Genomic DNA, 10,889 nt, shown 5'->3' with positions numbered 1-10,889 from the left:
TTTCCATTTATTCATTTTTTTGGTAGGTAAGCTGGGATTGAACCTGGGACCACAAGGTTAAGATACAAAGCCTCAACCAATTGACCTACAAGCCTAACCCTAAACCGAAACTAATTGAGCTACATTTATCATTGAAAATTTGAAATCTAAAGGCTTTTCCTTCTTTTGTCTTTCCTAATAAAATCTATGCCTTATTTGATTTTTATTATGATTTGTGTCAAACTTAGATATCATGCATTCACATTAGCGGTGGATAAAATATTTTAACTTGCTGCTACTTAATGTAGACTTGTACCCAAAAGGTCTCCTTGTTAATTAAACATGTCAGCAAGCAATTGTTCAAGTGTATTCTAAGAATTTAGGAATGGTAATGGCTGAACTCTTCAGTGGTACACTGCATTAGAGCTGACATGGATCATAAGAACTGGTTTCATATACATTCAAAACAATATGAGTGGCATTGATGTGTGCCCCCTATTCATGAATTCTACATTATTCCTGAGTTTTATTTATTCTTCTTCTTTGTGTCTTGACTTAGGCATTAAGTGTAGAGAACACAAATTTGTAGCTTGCTCCAAAGACATCCAAGACGTACTTCAGGAAACAAGGCGAGGAAATATAAGGTGACTTGCAATCCAAACAGTTCAGTAAGGAGTCTTTAGAGTCGGCACGACCTTATTGAGTCAAACATGAAAAGGTAAATTGACTATCGTCGAGAGATATACCCTCTTGTGGGTTAAGAGTTTATTCTGGTGATGATAGGAGTTTTGCAATTCTTAATGACTTGTAATACTTGTATACTTGGAACAAGATTCTCCCCTTCAGTTGTGGACCTTTAACAAACTTGATGTGTTCATTTTATTTTTCCTTCAGATTGTATCAATTTGGAAAAATATGATTGGACAAGAGGTACCTAAGAGGGATGTCTTTCGCTATCTTGGTTCAATTCTACGTAAGGAAGGAGAGATTGAAGAGGATGTTAACCATAGAATAAGAACATGTTGGTTGAAGTGGAAGCTTGCCTCAAGATTTCTGTGCGACAGTAAAATCCCTACCAAGTTGAAGGGAAAGTTTTATAAGACAGTTGTGAGGCCAACCACCATGATGTACGGCTCAGAATGTTGGGCCACCAAGAAGCAGCATGTGCATAAGATGAGTGTAGTGGAGATGTGAATGCTTAGATGGATGTGCGGCCACACAAGGTTATATAGAATTAAAATGAAGACATTCGTAAAAAGGTGGGGGTGGCACCAATTGAGGAGAAGATGAGAGAACACCGCTTAAGATGGTTTGGACATATCCAACGTAGGCCTTTGGATGCTCCAGTGAGAAGAGGTGACTCGTGCCAAGTTGATGGAATAAAAAGAGGTAGGGGCAGACTGAAAACAACTTGGGTAGAAATAGTGAGGAAAGACTTGATAGCTAGGAACATAACAGAGAACATGACCTTGGATAAGATAGAATGGAAGAAAATGATCCACGTAGAAGAACCCAACTAGAGCCAGGATTAGAGCCGGGTAGATTCCTTTCACCTTCTTCATGAAATTTTTATAAAGAATTCATTTAGCCGATCCCAACTAGTTTGGGATAAAGGCTTTGTTGAGTTGAGTTGTTGAGAATTGTATCAATTTGGAACTGCATGTTATTTGGTGTTGAATGCTCTTCTGCCAACATGCACTACAGATTTCAATGTTTGCGTTTTGACTTTGGCATGGAAGAGCTGTGATCAACTAACAGCTAGTGATTTTGGTAACCTTTCCGTATTTTATAAAATGTTGTAGCAGTTTAGTACTGATTTGCTTAAATTTTTTATCGTAGATATAGCTATGATCATAGAGATGGCATTATTTAATCTTTCATACTTTAACAGTTCATGAATTGTTGACTGCAGTTCTTGCTTCTTGATCGTTGAGCACCTATCTATCTATTGATGGCTTTGTTTCTTTAATACAAATGCAAGTTAGTTGAGTTGAACGTCTTTCAACTATTCTTATTAAGGTTGATTGATTCTCATTATTAAGAAAGACTGAGTCTGTATGGACTGCCGATAGCTTGGATTTAAAACTGAAATTCGGCAGTTTTATTGTTTCTAGTGAACCCCAATTATATTTAATAACCCTATCTTGATTTACATCACTTATCTGAAACCACTATAAGACCTTGTGTATGAGCCCTGATACTGATTTGCTTAAATTTTTTATCGTAGATATAGCTATGATCATAGAGATGGCATTATTTAATCTTTCATACTTTAACAGTTCATGAATTGTTGACTGCAGTTCTTGCTTCTTGATCGTTGAGCACCTATCTATCTATTGATGGCTTTGTTTCTTTAATATAAATGCAAGTTAGTTGAGTTGAACGTCTTTCAACTATTCTTATTAAGGTTGATTGATTCTCATTATTAAGAAAGACTGAGTCTGTATGGACTGCCGATAGCTTGGATTTAAAACTGAAATTCGGCAGTTTTATTGTTTCTAGTGAACCCCAATTATATTTAATAACCCTATCTTGATTTACATCACTTATCTGAAACCACTATAAGACCTTGTGTATGAGCCCTGATACTTTTGTAAGATGTTCAAGGTAAAGCTCTGATACCACATGAAATGAACGTAGGTAGTACCTACCTCCCTTGATGATGCAAATGACATTTTGTTCCCAATTCAACCATGGACCCTCACAAGCATCTTGAACACAACAAGTGGAATATATAGACTATAGAGTAATCAACTTGAGGGAGCGAGGGAATCCTTACTGGTTTGATGGATCCACTAGCGTTTAGGATTCTCCCTACTATTTATAAAATCAAGAACAATAAAAGGTGTTAAGTATACACGATTAAATAACACCAGCTCTAACAGCTTAAGCTTTTGGAGTAATTGGTTGTTTTCACATGGTATCATACCTACAAGTTCCTGGGTTCAAAACTCAAAACTCCTTGATGTTAAAAGTCCACAAGTAAAACCAACTCTATATAGACTATAGAGTAATCAACTTGAGGGAGCGAGGGAATCCTTACTGTTTTGATGGATCCACTAGCGTTTAGGATTCTCCCTACTATTTATAAAATCAAGAACAATAAAAGGTGTTAAGTATACACGATTAAATAACACCAGCTCTAACAGCTTAAGCTTTTGGAGTAATTGGTTGTTTTCACATGGTATCATAGCTACAAGTTCTTGGGTTCAAAACTCACAACTCCTTGATGTTAAAAGTCCACATGTAAAACCAACCCAAAAGAGGGGCCACATGTGCCACGTGTATGGCCAACTCAGAAAAAGAGGAGCCACATAGGATGGGTCGCCTTTTGATTGTGGTTCTGGAATAATGAGTAATCATTGTTTTGACAGATCTGATAGCGTCCTCCATCCTATACCAACTAAGAATAATTCAGGGTCAGCCTTGCGGATTAGCTTTGGATTGTGATGTCCAAATTGGGTGCCATGGGTTCAAAGATTTAGCTTTGGATTTTATGGATGTTTTCTAGGTATTTTTTGAAGTTTTGAAGCTGAAAAGGGATTTCTAAGGCCTGTTTGGTTATCAAGGGTGATTTTTTTCTTTTCCTTTCCTTTCCTTTTATTTTCCCAAGTAATTGTTTCTATGGTTTGATTTAACCATAAGGATTCTCCTAGAAAGTTGCAATAAAATACTAAATATGTTTGGATGTCAATATCCTGGAGTTTACTGGGATTTTTTAAGGACTAGCAGCCGTGGTGGTGAACACAGGGTAAGTTTTCATTTTTTACAAATTCTGGTTGTAGTTTTAGTTTTCATTTTCTTAGAAGGCGAATTGAAGGAAGAAGAAGACGAAAAAGGATGTGATGGGTATTTTAGAATTTATTTTATGGGGACAAGGATACAAATGTCTTTTACATATTTCTTTTACTTTTTGGGGTTCTTTCTATTTTTAATTCTTTTCTTCTTTCCTTTTTGGTTTCTCAAGTAACCAAACAACAAAAACCCTAGGTAAATTCAATTCCTGTCTCCCTGTTAACCCAATATCCTACATGTATCCAAGCAGAGCCTTTGTTTTTGCCTCTAAACCCTCCAACTTTCTTCCTTCTTTATGTCATGCCTTCTATAATCTAGCCGCTTGGGGTACCACGATCATTTTTTTTAAATAGGGATATTTGCCAATTAGTCCATTGCTGAATAGTCCATAAAAAATTTGTATTTGTCAATTAGTCCATGCTTTTAGAAAATAATTGCCATTCTATTCCAAAACAAACTGCCGACCATCCTATAGGATCATATAGGATCCGAACCATTCACTTGGCCTTAGTATAAATAGGTGGTGACTTAAAAATCATCTTCATAGGATGATCCTAGCCCTCCAATTTGTAGACGAAAGATACCGTATGTAATTCTCTATGGATCGAAAGGGTTAGGATCATCCTATGGAGATGGTTTTTGGGGCAAGGCCTATTTATGTTGGGGCCCAACAAATGAACAGTTTGGATTTCTGAACAAAGTGAGCCCAAAATATAAATCATAATGTTTACGTATTTTTTTTTAAAAATATGGTGGGCCTACTTTTTAAAATTATCATTGGAGCTCTACTCTTTCATTATTATTTAAAACTCCAGACTTCAAATTCATTATTTTAATGCATTTTGAAAACTTTGAACGTAGTGCAAACTTGAAAATGAAAACAACAGTGAAGGAAATGGGAGAAAAGGCTAAACTGTCAACAGTGCAACAACAAGAAGGAAAAAATCTTACATGAAATACTGTGTGACAAATAATCTGTGTTTCTTAATATCAGGTAGGTTATGGATTTATTACTTCATATTTGGTATTTTTATTAGAATGAAACGATTATCATTATTAAACTAATTAATTTTAATGCAATGCCGTTGACAGAAATGTAGAAAAAAGAAATCCCTTCTCTTTTGTTACTGCTCAGAAGCCAGCTTGATGACACAACCGTTACTGCTCCCAACTGTGTTGTTCTTCTCAATTTTAAGCTGCTTTTCCTTTCTGTTTTCTCTTTTGTTACTGCTCAGAAGCCAGCTTGATGACACAACCTTTACTGCTCCCAACTGTGTTGTTCTTCTCAATTTTAAGCTGCTTTTCCTTTCTGTTTTTGTGTTTGTATGATGTGATTCTGTTATGTGGATTGGGTTTTATGGATAGCAGGTTTTGGCCCATGTAATTGTACAAATGAATGTTGTGTGGATATATGGTTTTATGTTTTTCTTTTTCTTATTCTTTCTACTTGGCTGTTTTCCATCTCTGTTGATATCTACTGTGTTTGTTCGAAGTCGAATAATGTATCTGGAAAGAAGAAAGGATTTTGACTAGTGTTACTATTATAGTACATTTAAAAAAAAAAGTGATTGATTACTATGGATGCTACTTTACCTTTGTTTCTTAGTCTTTTATAGTTTTGGTTCTTTATGCATTGAAGTATTTTCCAGTGCAACTCATATTGCACTGCTAAGTTTTGTTAATTGCACACTAGCTTAAAATACAGTGGGGGCCTACATTGTTTGGGTGATCCAAACCATTCATTTGAATGGTCCTCACAGAGATAGGGTGTCCACAAAAAATCAGATCCATAGGATCATCCCAACCCTACGATTTGTGGAGGTAAAATGGACGTGTATAAACCTTCACAAATTAGTCCATTTTTTGCCTCCATAGTTTGAATGGTTGGGATGATCCTATGGATCTGATTTTTTGTGCACACCCTATCTATGTGAGGACCATTCAAATGAATGGTTTGGATCACCCAAACAATGCGGGCCCCCACTGTATTTTAAGCTAGTGTGTAGGTAAATGTTTTTTCATATATATATATATATATATATATATATATATATATATATATATATATATATATATATATATATAGACACACACACACACTTGGGCCTACCTGGTTCAAACTTCAAAGATCCAAACCATTCATTTGTTGGGCCCAACGTAAGGAGGCCCTGCCCTTAAAATCATCTCCATAGGATGATCCAAACCCTCCGAGAGTTAGCATCATATGGAGATGATTTTTTGGAAAGGCCCATTTACAATGGGGCTCATCAAATGAACGGTCTAGATATTGGAATAATGTGGGCAGCAATGAATTTTTTAATAAATATGTGTGAACATATTTTTGTAAAAATAGAGTGGACCAACCTTCTTCAAATATCTAAACTTTACAATTCTTGGTTTGAGCTTGTTAATGCATATTTGCAATGGGCAGTGATAAATTCACCCTTTTTTACCGGTTGAAATTCACAACCGGTACAACAGGTTACCATTATTACTCTCTCTCTCTCTCTCTCTCTCTCTCTCTCTCTCTCTCTCTCAACCTGTGAACTTTTGGTGGGGCCTAGCCTCGCTTGTAGTGCTCTCTCTTCGAGGGCAAACCCTCGGTGGCCCCAATAATAAATGGTTTAGATCATTAGAGATGGTGAATACCATAAAGTATATATATATATATATATATATATATATATATATATATATATATATATGAGGGAAACGATTGTATGCTCGAGTGTACCATAAGCTATGGTACGCTCGAGTGCCCAATCACATGGGTCCCACATTTTTTGTGGTGATCCAAAGCATTCATTTGTAAGGCCTTATCATAGATAGGGTGTGTACCAAAAATCAGCTCCATTGAATCATCCTAACCCCTTCAAAAGTGGAGGGCAAAAATGGGCAGATTTGTGGACAAACAGTGTCTGTCCATTTTGACCTTCACAAATGAATGGGTTAGGATGATCCTATGGAGCTGATTTTTGGTACACACCCTATCTATGTAAGGGCCTTTCAAAAGAAAGCTTTGGATCATCCTAACAAAGTGGGCCCACATGTGATTGGACACTCGAACGTACCATAAGCTTGATACACTGGAGCGTACAATCCTTTTCCTCTCTCTATATATACTAGTAAAACACCCCGTGCGATGCACGGGTGAAAAAAGGGTATGATTCAAAACTTTGTTTCAAAAAAAAGACGTAATCATTAAAAGAAAACCGTGCATTTGCCAACAAAATAAAACATAAATGATTAATAAAAAGATGTTTAAAACTATTGTCGCACACACACACACACACACAAAAAGCAATAAAAACGTAAGAAAGAAGCTTACTTCCAATCCTAAGATCCCACCATTCCTCATTTCATTTGCTGATTTGATATATAATAATTAAGCTTCGGTGGGAGAGAAAACAACAAATTAAGCCTGGATGAATTGAAGGGTAGAGCAATGACACGAAATAAAAGGTTATATAAGTTGTTGGAGAAGAGAGGTTTAGAAAAACATTCAAGAATTGGACTGAATAGTTACACATGTTAAGATTTTGCATGGGCAAAGACCCAAAAAAGAGGAATGTAGAAAATGTGCTTTCAAAGTTCAATTAATATTTGTCAAAAAAAGCCTTTCAATTAATAAAAAAACATAGTGTGCTACTTGAAGAAACACACACTCACACAGAAGCTGCCATTGAAAAGGGGAATGTATATCCATCAGAGCCTTTTTACGCATCCAAATGAGGTTGGGATTGTTCAATGGTGGCTAAAAACAACAGCCTTATTGGTGACATTGGGCAGACCAAGCCTGATCACAAGAACATAAAAATTTAGGTCTAGAAGCCCAATGCAGACAACCCAAAATAAAAGTCCACGCTCTCGTCAAAAGAAAGCATTAACACTTTTCAAGAAAGTACTAACAGTTTAAAAATAGTAATATAGAAAATCATTGGAAAAACTCAGCACATTACTTCTAACAAAATTACAACCTGAATCAATCTAGATCAAGAACTCCAAACGATAAGAAAAAAATTTAGCCCTGAATCTAAATTAGAACCCAATACATTCAAAGGCAAAATACAAAAAAAAAGAAGCCAAATTTAGGATTTCTGAGACTACCACTGTCAGAAATTGCGGATACGGATAATCATCAGTCAAAGCTTCCAACACTGATCAAAGTCTCAAACATAGACCCTTCAAACCATAAAAAATAGTTAAGCTTTTTCCCCTGTTTAAGATGGAAAATGAGTGCCCAAAACTCATAGAAAGGAGATCCTTCAATATGCATAATTTTATGAACCAAAACTTGCCTCCAAGAACTGGAACTAATTTTGAGAAAAAATAAGCGTATAAAAGCCTCCACTCTTCATTTATGTTTCCTGCATCAACTATTTTGTGAAAAACAATGAGAGAACCTAAAAAAGCAGTTGAAAATTGAATTAGTAAATCATTTGAATAAAAATTGACCGAATTAATAATTTCAACGACCGTGTTTACAATCACATGTTGATTCACACAATAAGGATTTATTGATCCAGTTGGTTATCTTAAACTTTGTAGGAATCATGCTTTAAAATGCGATGAGCCTTGTAGCATTTAGTCTATAAAGATAACAAACCTACTGTTAGGCACTTATACATTTCTATCCAAAGTTCCAAACTGATGATATCATTTCCCTGTATATGATGGAAAGGAAAAATATACCCAAGAACAAAAATGCCGTCAGAATTTTTTTTTTTTTTTTTTTTTGCAATCTAGTTTTAGCTTCGGCTTCTACTGACATGGAAGCATTGCAAAAAGTTAGAAATCCTAATGTCTACAGCAGCTGCTGCAACCTGTGCTTCATCTGCTCGGAAAAGCCCTAGAATCAGAAGTGGAAAGGGTTTTCAAGAAAAGTAGTTGGGAAATGAAAAGGTTTGAATAAAAGAGTTATTTAAATTCTCAAGGGAGGAAAAAAGAAAATAAGCTGACCTGAACACAGCAGACAAACTATTGCCAGTGCATCCTTAGTTCATTTTCAACAACCTATTGACAGGGACAAAGCAAATGAATAAAAAAGTAAATAAAATCCAGAATAGGGGTAACATGGATGGATAAATCCCTAAAATAAGACCTTGCTTGGATTTCAGCAAAAGCATCTCGGGCAGTTTTTTTTTTTTTTTTTCCACAATGGTCTATAAGATAGAAAATGAAATCGATAAATCAGATTGGAAGGAAAAAAAACAGAACTCTGAATCTAGAAATGAAAGGCCTGCAAAAGATTAAAAGGAGAAAATAAACCAAATTAATGCATGAATGGATACTTTTGTGTGGAACAAAATCGAATGGGTAATCCTTACAATGGAATCTGAGAGTGAAATGGCATAAATAAAATGAATTCTCTGTTTAGAGTTCAGACTTGACTTCTCGAGATCGAATGAGAATCCTTGCGGATGGCCGAGTGAATTTATTTTCTATATGAATCGGTGCATCTGTAGATTGGAATCTATCATCCATATAAAAGTAGAAATATTTATAAAATAGGGGCGTATTGTAAACCTTGGGTCTGGTCTCAAAACCCTAAAGAAAAACCCTTGCAATGAAGAGTTAGAGGGTGACAAAGAGAGACGTAGACACAGATGGCATACCTAAACGGACTTGAGGCAAGATCTGAAGCCGGAAATGGGAACTCATTCCAAAGAGAGTGGGTTCTGTCTTTTTTTCTTCTGATACCGGTTGGAGAGAGACGAAAGATCAAGAGGAGATTCGAGAGGGTGAGAGAGAGAGAGAGGGGGAGAGAGAGTACACGTGGTGAAAGAAAGAGAGAGACGTGTTTCAACTTTCTTCTAGTAAACATGAGACGTTGAATCAAAAAAGGAAAAATATCTCTTGAACTTCAGTCATTTTCTCCTCAATAAGGGCAACACTACCCTCATGAAATAGCTGGATAGATAATATGGGAAGAGCCTCAAACAGTAAAAAAAAATAACTACTTGACGTGTTAAAAGCACATATTTTTCAAATAAATGAAAAAAATTCATCATTTTCTCTTCTGCTATATAGTATATAGATATACTAGTAAAAAACCCGACAAAGAACTGTACGGACTACGTCACAGGTTGATCCAAACCGTCCATGTGATGGAACACAACATAAATAGATTGTGCCTCAAAAATCATTTCCATAGGCTGATCCTAGCCCTTCAATCTATAGAGGTTTTCATACTTCCTCTTAAATCGGATGGTTAAGATCACCCTATAGATTTTTTTATTAAAAAACCATAAAGAAGGGGCTAAGATTGAAATTATGTGGCTTTAATGGGTGCCTTTGTTAAAAAGCATAAAGGAGAGGGTAGGATTGAAAATATGTGAGTTGAATGGGTGCATTTGTTAAAAAAAAGTCAAAAAAAGTGATGTGTAATGCTCATAGAATTTTCAAAAAATTCAAAAAATTTCTTCTTTTCTCTTCTGCTATATTATATACTAGTAAAAAACCCGTGCGATGCACGGACAGACAAAGAATTGTATGGACCACGTCATAGGTTGATCCAAACCGTCCATGTGATGGAACACAAATTAAATAGGTTGTGCCCCAAAAATCATTTCCATAGGCCGATCCTAGCCCTCCAATCGATAGATGTTTCCATAATTCCTCTTAAATCGGATGGTCAAGATCACCCTATAGTTTTTTAATTAAAAAACCATAAAGGAGGGGGGTAAGATCGAAATTATACGGCTTTAATGGGTGCCTTTGTTAAAAGCATAAAGGAAGGAGTAGGATTGAAATTATAAGATCTATACGGACCACGTCATAGGTTGATCTAAACCGTCCATGTGTTGGAAACAACATAAATAGGTTGTGCCCCAAAAATCATTTCCATTGGCTGATCCTAGCCCTCCAATCTATAGATGTTTCCATAATTCCTCTTAAATCGGATGGTTAAGATCACCCTATAGATTTTTTATTAAAAAACCAACGGACCACGTCATAGGTTGATCCAAACCGTCCATGTGATGGAACACAACATAAATAGGTTGTGCCCCAAAAATCATTTCCATAGGCCGATCCTAGCCCTCCAATCTATAGATGTTTCCATAATTCCTCTTATCTTAAATCGGATGGTCAAGATCACCCTATAGTTTTTAAAT

At 35.8% G+C, this 10,889-nt stretch overlaps 1 long non-coding RNA gene across 2 annotated transcripts; it reads right to left on the bottom strand.

Annotated features, from left to right (window-relative positions):
• Window positions 1-7,444: 7,444 nt before the first annotated feature.
• LOC143852959 (uncharacterized) lies at window positions 7,445-9,566 on the bottom strand. 2 transcript variants are annotated; one of them, XR_013236926.1, is made up of 4 exons: window positions 9,390-9,566; window positions 8,734-8,787; window positions 7,882-8,177; window positions 7,445-7,570 (listed from the first exon to the last, which is right to left on the bottom strand). It is a non-coding gene; the product is annotated as an uncharacterized LOC143852959 (long non-coding RNA). The 2 variants fall into 2 exon arrangements; XR_013236927.1 differs by having other exon boundaries at window positions 7,882-8,150.
• Between the last annotated feature and the right edge of the window lie 1,323 nt (window positions 9,567-10,889).

This window comes from Tasmannia lanceolata, unplaced genomic scaffold (genome assembly GCF_043159265.1).
Source record: "Tasmannia lanceolata isolate RefF3 unplaced genomic scaffold, GAP_Taslan_0.1 ptg000019l, whole genome shotgun sequence".
Taxonomy (NCBI): Eukaryota; Viridiplantae; Streptophyta; class Magnoliopsida; order Canellales; family Winteraceae; genus Tasmannia; species Tasmannia lanceolata.
The sequence above is the reverse complement of the archived record's forward strand: the minus strand, read 5'-3'. Positions and strand labels throughout refer to the sequence as shown.